Genomic DNA, 13,921 nt, shown 5'->3' with positions numbered 1-13,921 from the left:
GGATTGATTGGATGGCACCAGGGCAGGGGGTCATTATTCAAGGCAGCTGGTCCTGAGGTCAGCCGTGGCTGGTTTTGTTGCTTAGCTGGGACTAGAGCTGAAATACACCTGAGGCCTAGATGTTATCTCTAAGGAGGAAAGGTCAGGGGGTCCAAACGGAAAGACCAGCCATATGCTAGGGGTGGCAAAGTTGCCCTGGGGGCAAGGTCCCACTCTACAATTGATTGTTCATTGCTAGGCACCTGGGTCTTTTCACCCTGGTGACCTTCTGTACCTGGCCCACCATCCTTGCTCTGCTCATGTCTGTCTCACTGCCTACAACATCCCCCCCTCAAGGATCTTGGCTCTGAAATCTTTCCGAGCAAAGGGGTGCCGGGTCTCTTCTGTAGCTGCTTCCTGCTGAAAGGGGGCAACATCTTTCTTCAGAGCCCAGAGGTCCTTGCTCTGTCAGAGGGACAATGAGGCCTGGGCACAGAAGGAGGTGGCAATGGTGTCTAGAGGTGGTATTCACTGAGTATGAGTGAGGCTTGTAACCTGGTGGGGACAAATTGTTATAAATCCTAGTACTATTGGGGCAAAGCTAGAACAGCGGAGTTATGACAAATGGTCCAGTGGAAGGAAAAAGTTTTAGTTCTAATAATTCCAAGTAAAAGGACAGGAGAAAATGGAAACATTAGTTTGGAGAGTTGTAGCCAAATATTTTAGAACATTAGCAAAATTCAGGGTCCAGTTAACTCATAGGTGAAAAATAACACTTTGAAGACAACTAATTGAATTAGAGTCTAATAGTCACAACCGTGTATTACAGAGTCTTCTGAAACAATTTCCCCCCCCTAAAATCACCCTCATTTTTATTAAAGAGCCAAATTAAGACCCATTTATTTACTGCATTAAGTCTAGTTTCAATTTGGGCTGATTGTTTGTATGAAACACAATCAGAAACAGCGATTAATTGTATGGGCTCTTTTAAAATCTGCTTGGCCTGGCCAGCGTGGCTCAGTGGCTGAGTGTCGACCTATGAACCAGGAGGCCACGTTCGATTCCCAGTCGGGCACAGGCCCGGGTTGCGGGCTCAGTTTCTAGTGTTGGGCGTGCAGGAGGCAGCCGATCAATGATTCTCTCTCATCATTGATGTTTCTCTCTCTCCCTCTCCCTTCCTCTCTGAAATACATAAAAACGTTTTTAAGAAAAGAATTCATTAGCTTTATGCTGATATACCTAAATGAGGTTTATTCTCTTAACTTCATTTGTCCTTGGGTGTGGTCGACAGATGGCACTACTTGGATTTCTGCTATCGGTCTCCCGGCGTTGGCTAAAATAACTATTTACCCTCTGGCTGGGTAAATACGGTAGGAATAGTGCAAATCATTTACTCTTAAGATTTACTGGATGGTTGCAAACTGCTGTTTACCTGTCTCAGTTTCCCTATTCCCCTTGCCCTGGCTTACTAGCCTGCATCATTTATATAACTTCCTTTTAACATTTCTCTTTATAAACCTGTAACCCTTACAAACCTTTCTACAACTTTCACAAACTTTTTTACCCACTTAGAAATAACCAACGTTAGAACTCACTTTTTTCCTCCAAGATATATCTTCATGCCTTATACCTTCTATTTTCAAAACCATACAATTTCTTTCCAATTAATTTTTAGAGAGAGTGGAAGGGAGGGAGAGAGAGAGAGAGAGAAACATCGATGTGAAAGAAACACATCGATCAGTTGCTTCCCACACAGGCCCCAACTAGTACCAGGGATCAAATCTGCAACCCAGATATGTGCGCTTGACTAGGAATCGAACCAGAGACCCTTTGGTCTGAAGCTCTAACTACTGAGCAATAAGCCAGGGCTCCAATTTGCATTTCTTTTATATATATATATATTTTATTGATTTTTCCACAGAGAGAAGGGGAGTGGGATAGAGAGTCAGAAACATCGATGAGAGAGAAACATCGATCAGCTGCCTCCTGCACGCCCCCTACTGGGGATGTGCCCAAAACCAAGGTACATGCCCTTGACCGAATCGAACCTGGGACCCTTCGGTCCGCAGGCTGCCGCTCTATCCACTGAGCCAAACCGGTCAGGGCATCCAATTTGCATTTCTAACACCTTATTTGCTTTTCCTACTTAGACATGTAATAGATATATCAAACTTAACAAATCCAAATTCCTGCTCTCTCCCCTTCTCCCCTCCCCTGCAAACCAGTGCAACCCACACAGCTTTCCCCCCCTCAGTAAGTGGCAGACCCATTCTTTCAACGTTTGGAGCTAAAAGCCTTGATACCTCTCTTTTGCTAACAACCTACATTGGAACTATCAGGAAATCCCGTTGGCTCTACCTTCTAAATATCCATCTCCATTGCTACACCGTCATCTATCATCTCCTGAATTACTTTATTAGCCATTTAACTAGTCTCATGTACTTCCACTCCTGCGCCATCCCTCCCCGCGTCTATTCTCAACAGTCGCCAAAGTTATTCATTTAACATGTAAATCCAATCAGCTCATTCCTGTCTCCAAACCCTGCCATGACTCCCCATTTTACTCAGAGAAAAGCCAAAGTTCCCATAGTGGTTTGCAAGGTTCTTGAACACGATTTGCATCCCCCACCCACAAATGTCACTTACTCAGGGCAGCAAACTCTGACAGCCATAGCTACAACTGGAACGCCCTGCCCACGCCCGTTCTGCTTACCTTGCTTTATTATTTTCCTTTGAGCACTCATCATTTACTTATTAAATATGTTTTGTTTAATATCTATCTTTCCCTGCTAGAATATAAGCCTTTTAAAGACAAGAGATTTTACCTGTCTTGCTCACCGATGTGTCCCATGTATTTAGAATAGTGTCTGGCACATAGTAGGCACTTAATAATTATGTTTTCATGAATGAATGAATTTATTCCAGATATCAATATAAACTCAGGAAAATACTTCCCAGAAAGAGGTTTTTTGTTTTTTTTTCATATCATGCTGTTCTCTACGTATTTTTTAATTGAGAAAAGCATTCATATTCAGAGTCTCCAAACCCAGACCATTTACTAAAACAGCACCTAGTAGTTTATGTGGTAACATATGAAACTTAGTGGAAAATATTACCTTTTTGCTAGTCCCCTAACAAACAAGAAAAGGAAAACAATATGAGTTAACAAACAAAATTGCAAAATAATAATTCCAAAGTCTTAAATTTTATTCTTATTAAGGAAATAGTTAAGCAAAGTAACACAATAATGAAAATAAGTTAGAGCAGATTAAACATTCACTTCTTTGTAACATATTACTTTAAAACTGTCTTTTGTAAAGTTACGATGTATTATAATCTGGCTAAAAGAAAGGGCTTAAGTGAAATGAAAGACTATAGATGTGACATAAAATAGCAAGTGGGAATTTTAACTATAGTTTTGCACATGCAAGTTGAAATGATACAAAAATCCTGAAAAAAAGCACCATAAAAGCAATTAGGCAATACTTTAAAACAAAACAAAACCAGCCCCCAAAGCAAACTGATTTGTTTGGTCATTTGAAAAGAGGACAGAAGAGGAATTGCAAAGAGGACGGAAGAGGAATTGCTCTTTCCAAACGATGAATTGCACATTTAAACATCCACAGGGGACTCACTCATTAGGATGCCTCCTCCGAGGCCTGGCCTGTGGGAAGAGAAGACGAGCACAGCCAGAAACCTTAAATGTCAACAAGGGCTGAGCAGTGCCTGAGCCGGAGCGGGGAATGCAGAGGACAGGAAGAGAGAAGCCAGTCCGTGAGGTTTTCTCACTCGGGGGTGACATTCTAGCATTCTGGGTTGGAAAGACTATTGTGTTCGAGCCCTGTCTGCAGCTTCTGACAGCTCTTCAAAACAGTGTTGCCGGAGAGGATTTGAAAATAAGTTTAGACGTAGAGATTGTCATCATGGGACTGCAAGTCAGCGTTTCCTTTTTTAAATTTTTTTTTATTTAATCCTCACCCGAGGATATTTTTCCATTGACTTTTAGAGAGAGGGAAAGACAGAAATATCGATGTGTTTCGACTGGTTGCCTCCTGCATGGGCCCGACCAGGGCCCGGGCCTGGGAGGAGCCTGCAACCAAGGTACATGCCATTGATGGGAATCAAACCCTGGCCCCTTCAGTCTGCTCGCCTACACTCTATCCACTGAGCCAAACCGACTAGGGCAGTCAGCGTTGTCTTAACACCAGCTGCTCCTTGGGCGAGGCAGATGTATAAGAGGAGGCAGCAGTCCCATCTCCGGTTCCTGATCATTCTGGAAGTCAGTGCCCTTGCTCAGCCCAGGCAGGGAACAGGAGCCCAGGGGGAGCTGAGGCAATGAGCCTGCATCTGAATCTAAACCTGAATACATGAAACTGGGTGACCAGGAACCTTCCCTTCCTGAGATTCTGTGATGTCCCCTCCCAATCGATCTCCAGCGTACTAATACATAGCTCGTCTTGCTGCCTTCCTCATTAATGTTTGCCTCAGCTCCTCCCATCTCTACTCCTTTGTCTCTCGCTAGTGGAGAAAGAGTTTTGTGAGCTGTGTTCATATCCTTTCTCTTTAGTGTGACACATGGGTGACAACCTGTAGTCCCACAACCTATATGTGTTTTAATTAACTGCAGAGGGTTTTCTAAAATAAATTTTCAGGTCACTGCCTATATTTAAGAACTAGTAAATGTCACATAAATATTCAGACGTCCAGCACTTTTAATAACTAGAAAGGACATCTAGCAAACCTGAAGAGCCAAATCCTGCTAGGGCTGAGTGGCCGCCGCCGCCTTTGAGCCAGGTCTCCCTGGAAGCGCACCAGGCCCCAGCCACTCCCTGGTCCCAAGCGGCGGGGCAGCTGCCCTTCATCATTGTGTGTGCACTATTGTCTTTTCCTCTGACAGAGAAATATTTCTTTGTACCATGTCATCATGTTTCCTACAACGTGCTTTACATTTCCTTAACCCAGCCCACATTGAATCCACCTATCTGGGACTCCAGACGTTTGAGGTTGTGATCCATACTATATGTTATCTGCCCTGCCCCCGCCCCCCCCATTCCCACCCCCCCCTCCCGCCCCCTGCCCATCAGGATTTCAACAAGGAAACATCTAAATAGAATTCAAAAGTGAAATTCCTTTGGGAGCAGGAATACCTCCATAACATGCTACATGAAAGGAGTTCTCAGGGCTGCCAACCTTACAGTAGAGGTTGAGTAGTAGTATATTTCTCCTACATAGAAGAAGAAGAAAGAAAGAAAGAAAGAAAGAAAGAAAGAAAGAAAGAAAGAAAGAAAGAAAGAAAGAAAGAAAGAAAGAAAGGAAAGTGAAGTTGTGGTCTGCCCTAGCTGGTTTGGCTCAGTGGATACAGCGTCGGCCTGCAGACTGAAGGGTCCTCGGTTCAATTCCTGTCAAGGGCACATGCCCGGGTTGCGGTCTTGATTCCCAGTAGGGGTCATGCAGGAGGCAGCCAATCAATGATTCTCTCTCATCATTGATGTTTCTCTCTCTCCCTCTCCTTTCCTCTCTGAAATCAAATATATATATATATGAATGCTATAAGCCCCAAACAACCCAGGGCAGTATATAATTATTATCAGGTGGTTAGACTGAGGAAGGCCTTCCAATCAGGACTCTGATATTCATACCTTATAAGTAATTACAAATAATTGTCTCAGAAATTAGTCCTGAAGTAGTCCTGTGAGGTATATATTATTGCCTCCATTTTTGTAAATGCAAAAGCCGAGGAACGGAGAAATGAAGGGATTTTCCCGTGGCCACCCAGCTAATGGAGGGTGGACCTGGGATCCCAGCCCAGATTTTTGAGGCCAACTTCAGTGCTCTTTATGGCACATCAAAGCTACTGCATTATCATTTTTAAAAATCGGTGTGCTGAGAAATCTTTAGAATGTTCTGGGTAACATTTTTCAATGACTCACAGCAGATAGTGAAGAGAAATCTTGGAGTCATCTTTGACTCATACCCCTCCAGCACCATTCCTTATCTATCTATCATGGTGAATGCTTCTGTCTATGTATTTGTTTTTGTTTGTTAATCCTCATCTGAGGATATACATATATTTCAGAGAGGAAGGGAGAGGGATAGAGAGTTAGAAACATCAATGATGAGAGATCGGCTGCCTCCTGCATGCCCCACACTGGGATTGAGCCGCAACCCTGGGCATACGTCCTGATCGAGAATAGAACTGTGACCTCCTGTTTCATAAGTTGACGCTCCTTCACTGAACCACGCCAGCCCAGCCAAGGATATTTTTTTCTATCAAACCTGCAACCCAGATACATACCCTTGACTGGGAATTGAACCTGCGACCCTTTGGTATGTGGGCCAATGCTCTGACCACTGAGTACACCAGCCAGGGCCCATCTATTTATTCTTTACAACAACTATTTTACCCAAATATTTCTCTCCATTACCTCTTCCTCTCAAATCCATTGACTCACCCTTGAATTAGTATAATGGTCTCCAGCTGAGGCCCTTACATAACACTTTCTGTCCCTCCAACTTATATTTACAGGCAAAGTAGATGGTTTTGCAGTACAACTTTATGGTGCCAGTGCTTGTCTCAGAAACTTGCAGTGATTTCTGAAGACAACCTATATAATAAAAGGCCAATATGCAAATTGTCTCCATGGGTAGGAGTTCGATCAACCAGGAGTTAGACATGTGCTGACCACCAGGGGGCAGCGCGGAACATGGTGGGCATCGGCAACACCACGCTGGCAGTGGGTGGCAGTGGAGGTGCTGCCAACCCCGATGGGCCCCGACAAGAGCGGGACTGTGGTGGGATGGTGGAGCAAGTGAGCAGGCAGCACCAGGCCAAGGCCGGTGTGAGCGGAGGCCTGGATCACCCCACCAGTCGCCCCACAGATCAGTCCTGATCTCCGGCCAGGCCTAGGGACCCTACCTGTGTATGAATTTCATGCACTGGGCCTCTAGGTAGCTATAAACCACTGGGTCTGACATTCAAAGTCTGTCCTTGTACCTCTGATATTGTTCCCAATATCTGCTGTTCTTCTCTGTGTGAGAATTATACTTGCCCAACCAGTGAGCTCAGGCTTGTCTGTATGACTTGCTTTGGCCAATGAAATGTGAACAACATGGACCACTTCTAAGGAAGAGCCTAAGAGTCATTGTGGGTTCTCATCATCTGTCTTTCCTCTTTCCCTGGAAAATGGTAATGTGCCAGGTGAGAGCTGTTCCTCAGCCTGGATCTTGGGATGAAGGAAATGTGGAACGGGGTTACAACCAGCAGGGAAGCTGATCCCAGGGCAATGCGAACCTGTGGGAGGAGACTCCCTCCCCTCACCTGTTCATCGGAGATGACATATATACCATGAGCGAGAAGTCAGCCTTGACTGTTATAGCCACTGAGAGTTTGAAGGTGTTTATCATAGATTAACCCAGAGAAAGCTGACTAGTATGGCCTCCATAGTTTTTTCCCTCAATTCCACACACTATGTTCCTGGACTCTGTACTGGGGTATATGCTGCCCACAGCTTTTCTCACTGAATTAGAGCCACTCAACTTAGACCTATCATTTTGTTTGGTATCAGCTCAGTTCCAGAAGATGAGTTCAAATTAGAGATCGCTGGCTCTACCCAAGTTCTCTAGGGTAGGGCAAGACGAAATCTACAACTTTTTAGATTTTCTGTTAGTGCACACAATGGAATGATCATACAACCCGACCCTTCATACCAAATAGTTGGTGCACTGATCAAACATAGCAGTGCCCTTAAATGTCTACTAGTAGCTATCCAAGATTACATATGGGGTAGTAAGCTTCAGAACCCACAACTTCTTTCTTAGAAGTGAGCAGTGATTTGCTCAAAGTTGGGTGATTTCTATGACTTCTTGAACTCTAGCTGCGGACCCGGTGGCTGCTTTGAGTACTGTGGTGTCCTTAGTTTGGATAACAGCATCGGCAGTGGCTGCACTGAAATATGATCTCGCTCCAGGAAGAAACCCCCAGAAGGCTGATCCAAAGGTCCCATCTCATAAAGAACTTGTTTTCCTCACGCTCACTTTTTGTTTTCTCACTGCCTGCCAACCTTTCCTATTCACCTCTGTGAATCTGACCTAGTCCCTAGACTTGCCTTTATCATGAAGCCTCCCACCTTTCAGGACACCTGGATAGAGGGTGGCAAGTGCCGAGGTGGCACAATAGAGCACTGTGGTGCCAGGAGCCTGGCTAAACCCTAAGGTAACTGTCTCTCTCATAAGTACTCTAGGGCTAGGTGCACCATGGGAAATGGAATTGGGTATCAGAAAGCCAACACTGGCATCAAGCTGTAGACCGGAGGCAGACTCATTGACTAGAACAGGATAAAATAATGGTGAGAACAAGTGCAAGGTGGGTGAGGTTTAGCAGATGAGACACCAGTTCTGCAAACCCTGGGATTGAGGCAGATCATTTCTCTCTGTGGAGCCTAGAGGCATGACAGGGTGAGGCAGCTCCTTCAAGTGTCTTTCATACCTACTCTAGTCCTCATGGAAAACCCTCGAATGGCAGGGGAAGGGTGAATGCTAGGTAGCCCTGGCTCATGAAAGAGGGCTCTGAGGTCATGCCAGGTAGCATGGACACCTGCTGGGTGTCCCTGACAAGGGCAGCCAGGAAGGAGGAGAGAAGTCACAAGCTGGGAGTTGAGGGGCAAGGGGTTGGGACTGGAAGAGCAGAGAACCCAAGGACAAAGGCAGGAAGGAGTGTGGGATTGAGGAGATGAGAAAGGGGGTGGGCCTTTCAGAGAACAGACAAAGTAGAACAAGATATGGGTGCAAAGAGGGGTCAGGAACAACTCAAAAAAAGGGGTATTGACAGCTATTTGACTTTTGAGCATGAATTTAGGATAATTCTCTTGGTTGTAGGCGTGGGTAGGACTCAAAGAGCCAAGCTCTGACAACCACCGCCTACTATTCTGAACCATTCACTATAAGATAGGGTCTGTATTGTTTGTGCTTCCCCTACTGTTTCATGTGTGATTATTTTTACTCTCCCAGCTGGGCTCTCGATTCTGTCTTAGGTTTCTTTGGTCTCTCCCATTGCCTTGCCCAGTGATGAGTCAGTGGTTATTAACTTATTAATTAATGTCTGCCACCATTGACCCTTTTACTATTTGTTCTCCTTGCCACTGCCAGACATGTATGCATTCAGCAAGAATTTATTCTTATACATTGTAAGTAATGTTAACATTGATTGAGTACTTATTAACTGTGAGTCAAGCATTGTGCTCATTACTGAAACTCAGCAGTAAACCATACTCCCAGTCCTTGAGGAGCTCAGTCTGGTGGGGAGAGACAGAAATCAAACAGAAAACGTATCCTCTGCCTGATGTGTCAAGGGAGGCTTCATAGAAGAGATGAAATTTGTGCTGGATGAATAGGAGTTTACTTGGTAGAGAGGGCAGCCAAAGTCCTAAAGGCAGAGGAAACAGTACAGGCACAGCACAGAGCTAGATGCTTGATCTCCATTCGAGGCAGTAGCCATAGGACAAAGGACAAGGCCTCTCTCCACCTCAATCCAATGAGTCGTTGAATAAGGACAAATACACAGTTTCTGTTTATACTGTGCAGAAAGAGAAAGCCTTGGCTTTATTCTTTTGTCTCACTAGCAAACACGGGAGAAAAGACCTCAGCCAATTGGTTTTTTTGATGAGGATGTTGAGTTTTTAATTTCTCATCAAGGGTCTAAACATGAGATTCGTTACCTTTTTCATTATAAGCACCAGACTTGAGTGGCAACTCAAAAAAGGTCCTCTTCTCATCTTGTCTGCTTTTCATTAATTAATTGAAGTTATATACATCATGAGCAAATACTTTGCATTCATTTTGACCAAAAAACGTTTTTTAAATCCTCACCCAAGAATATTGTTTTCATTGGTTTCTAGAGAGAGTGCAAGGGAAAGAGGAGGGAGAGAGAGAGAGAGAGAGAGAGAGAGAGAGAGAGAGAGAGAGAGAGAGAGAAAGAGAGAGAGAGAAACATCAAGGTGAGAAAGACACATTTATTGGTTGCCTCCCACATGTGCCCCCATGGGGCTGGGGAACCTGCAACTGAGGTATGTGCCCTTGACCAGGAAATGAACCCGAAACCCTTTGGTCCTCAGGCTGATGCTCCAAGCACTGAGCCAATCTAGCCAGGGCACAACACTTCTTTTTTTTACAATAAAACATTTAAAAAGAATTCCTGTTATCTGCAAATTTATTCTTTATTTCTCAGAATCCCGAAAATCTTTTCATTTAACCAAGATGGTCTAACAGCATTCTATCTGGCTCTGAGCAAGCACTCTTACCTTAAGATACGGAATGCTTAAAACAGCATGGGTTCTAAAGAATGGTACATTGTAACACGATCTCATTTCAGAGAGAGTGGGCTATTTATCCAAGGAGGACATTTTCCCGCAGCTGAAGTCTAAGCTTCTCTTTCTCTTATCCTCAGACCTTCGACACACCAGTGGCAGCTCCAGACTGTATGCATGTGCCTTTCACGTGTGCATAAACTCCAGGCCAGGGAGCATTCATTGCCAGTCCCCAGGTGAAGCCGTGGCCAAGCCCCAGTGGAGAATGCATGTGCCCTGACTGGGCGGACTTTAGAACAATCGCATGGCTGGGTGTTAGCATCAGGGAGACTGGGGCTGTGCTTTCACCCCCGGAAGGCCTCCAGGATGCTTCAAAGTCCAGAGAGCAAATGGCCATGCCCTGGCTACTTTGACCCTGCTAGGGGCAGTGCAATAACGTGCGAGTTGGACTTCTTGCCCTGCAGAACAGCTGAGAACATTTTCCTGGAATCCGCTTGACCCCCAGGGACTCTGGGGTTTGGGGGGGGGGGAGGGGATGAATGGCTGAGATATTTATCGCCATAATATCTTACCCTCCACATCAACACTTGAATGCTCTTTTAGGTTTGCTGTTTGTTGTGGTTGTTGTTGTTTACTAGTGTGTGTGTGTGTGTGTGTGTGTGTGTGTGTGTGTGTGTGAGAGAGAGAGAGAGAGAGAGAGAGATAGAGAGAGAGAGATACATCAAACTGACCAAGATCTGAAATCCCACTCTTTCTCCCATGTGTGGATATCATCATACCACCAGCTGGTGAGAAGCAAAGAACCCTGTGGGTGAGAGGGGCCGAAAGCAGTTTAGGATTTCCCATCACACAGGAACTCTTCCCTCCTCCCCCACCCTGCCCTCTGCAACCCCGAGTTCTTTTTCCCAGCCTCTCACCTAAGTCTCCTCCTTCCTGTAAGTTAACGATAAACCCTGGCGTGGCATGTTTGTGCTGTTGTGTGGAGGCTGCTGTCCAAAAATAAACCAAACTGCGTGGAAGAGGGGGCTGGCCGTGAGAGGTGTGCCAGCCAGCTTGGTGTTCTGTAGTGCTCTTTGGTTGCAAAATTTCTTTTTCTCGAAAATGCTAAGTGGGGCTCATTAAACTCCTTTAGTGTAATTTTTTTTTTAAAAAAAGAAAGGACAGTTAAAAATAGCCTAAGCACAAGTCTTAGAGGCAATGAAAACATTGGATGTTAGGAAAACTGGTGATGAGATGGGAAGGGTTTTCACAATTGAAATTCAAAGCCCTGCAGGAGCCACTGGACCTCAATAGAAGGGGAGAGCAGAGGGCGGGTGAGGTGCCCTGGGTGAGAAGGGCCTTGTGGGGCACAGCAGGGGTTCTGAGAATGGACTCACACTCATTCAATTCAGTTTTGCTTTCATCGAGCCCCTTTAAAGACACAAGCCACCAAATGGTAATAGGTTCGTGAGTACGACCATCAGGATGCCAGGAAGTGGTCTATTTCATGAGAGCTGGGGCTGGAGGGCCTGAAGGATTGCCTCATTCTGAGGCACCAGCGCTTTGAAGAAGACCGATGGATTGGCTCGTCCAGGGATGGGAAGGTTTTGACGGCTGTGTGCTGGGAGAAAACGGGAAATAAGACAACACGTAGCCCGTGTATGAATACAGCAGGAAGTGGCATTTTATTCACTTGTCCTCACCGATGACCTCTGTGCTGCGAGCTCAACTAGAGGGTTCAGGCAGCAGGAAATGCTATGCTGACACCTCCCTCCCCAGCTTCATGTTGGTGAAAGGAAAGGCGAGGACAGCCCTGGAGCTGAAATTAGTCATTGGTGAGCTCTCTGTAGCGAAGGGAGCTGTAAGGAGGGCCTGTGCCAGCTGGAAGTGTGGGAAGTATAGCCTCCAGACCCCATGGGCACAAGTTTGTGTGTCCTTCGCCTTCGGGATGCCAGTGCTGCGCTAGCCCTGCTGACAGCACCTCCCAGCTCTCAGTGGTGGTGCAACCACGCCAGTTCCCCAGGATTCAGGACCTCTCCTGCCTGGGCCAGTGTTAATTTGGATTCATAAACATGCAACACTTGCCTGCCTCTCCTTGCCTTCTGGGGGCACAGGAGTGAAGTGGGAACGAGAACCAGTGACTCATTCTGCTCCAGCCTCTCCTGCTGCAGTCCTTTTGCAGCCAGGGTTCAGGAATCTGGAGAAGGGGCTGACGCATAAATGAAGAGAGACTAGACAAGAAATATACATTTGGAAGGCATGGGGGAAAGCCAGGCGGAGACTTAGCTGTAGTGACTAAGCTCCTCGAATCTCCAGTCTCGAGGCCCACGGGTTTTTATTAACACAGTTTGCCCTTTAACAAAGCAGATATACATATCAAAGGTAAGATTTGGTAAACAATAAAGGATTATCAGGTTAGGGAAAATTGCCCTCAGCTGTTTGGCAGCAGGTAATAATGTGCAGATCTTCAGCCCTGCTGAAGATGTCCATCAGCCTTCTGATGAACTTCTCCCATTTATGATGCTAACTACTGTTCTTTAGCCTCTAGCACTCTCCCAAGGTCATGTCTCTGCTACTCCCCCTCCTGGCAGGAATACATGGGGCTGATTCAGATGATCCTGAAAGGGTTGTCCAGCGATGACACCTGGGGCTTGGGTACCCCTCCTGCCCGCCTTGCTCAAGAGCAATGAAGAGGTATGTGCAGATGGGGAGTATGGTCAAGACCAGGATGAAAGTAGGGACAGCCACTTGGCAGAGATGAGGTAGGAGGATGCCTGCACCAGACGGGCACCCTGACTGGGTGACCTGTGAGGCCTTTCTAACCCTAAGATGCTAGGTTTCCCCAGGGTGGGAGGTATGGGGTGATGACTCCTGTGTCTGGGAAGTGGCATGCAAGAGGAGTTCAAGCAGCGGTGCTGACAGGGTGGGTCCTTTCCTGCCTCTGGCTTGTGCCAGGGGCTCAGGGACCCAGCCCTGCTCACTTCCCTACTCAACCATCCTCATAGTAACCCACCCCAATAGCAGCATCCTGTGGGCCTGACTTTTTAAGCGCAATAAGAATATTACAAACCATTTATTACAAGCCACTTCCAAAGGCTTATTATCTGCCAGGCATCAGGCCAGGCTTGTCCTCACAATATCTCATTTATTCATCAGTCAGTCCCAGGTTCAAATCCTGGCAGTATCATTTGTTAATGGGGGTTACTTTAGGCAAATTAGCCTCTCAGAGCCAGTTTCCTCAAATAGAAGTATGTGAATTATATTAGACAGTTGAAAGGATTAAATATGTTTAATGCAGGAAAGTGCTTAGCAGAGTACCTGGAACAGTGCTCAATAATGTTAACCACTGCTATCATAGGCCAGGGTTATTATTATTATTACTAGAGGCCCGGCGCACGAATTCGTGCATGGATGGGGTCCGGCCGCCCACCTCTAGTTCAGGGTAGGGGCGCTGATCAGGGGCAGGGCCGGCTGGGGGAGTTATTAGTGTCAAAGATCTTTGCAGGGTGTATACATGTTTGCTGTTGGCTTTTGGATAGTTGAAGCTTCAAAGGCGCGTTAGAGTCAGGGACACTTACAGCTTCCGTTTCTAAGCCTCTCCCTAGACAGGTAATGCAGTTTAGTTCCCTGCTGACAAGCCCTCTAAATAGAGGCCGTGGTGT

General features: G+C 46.0%; 1 pseudogene; it reads left to right on the top strand.

Moving 5' to 3' along the window:
- Window positions 1-5,093: 5,093 nt before the first annotated feature.
- LOC118678063 lies at window positions 5,094-5,211 on the top strand (annotated as a pseudogene).
- The last annotated feature ends 8,710 nt before the right edge of the window (window positions 5,212-13,921 follow it).

This window comes from Myotis myotis, unplaced genomic scaffold (genome assembly GCF_014108235.1).
Source record: "Myotis myotis isolate mMyoMyo1 unplaced genomic scaffold, mMyoMyo1.p scaffold_m19_p_2, whole genome shotgun sequence".
Taxonomy (NCBI): Eukaryota; Metazoa; Chordata; class Mammalia; order Chiroptera; family Vespertilionidae; genus Myotis; species Myotis myotis.
Note: the sequence above shows the minus strand (reverse complement) of the source record. Positions and strands in the feature narration are given on the sequence as shown.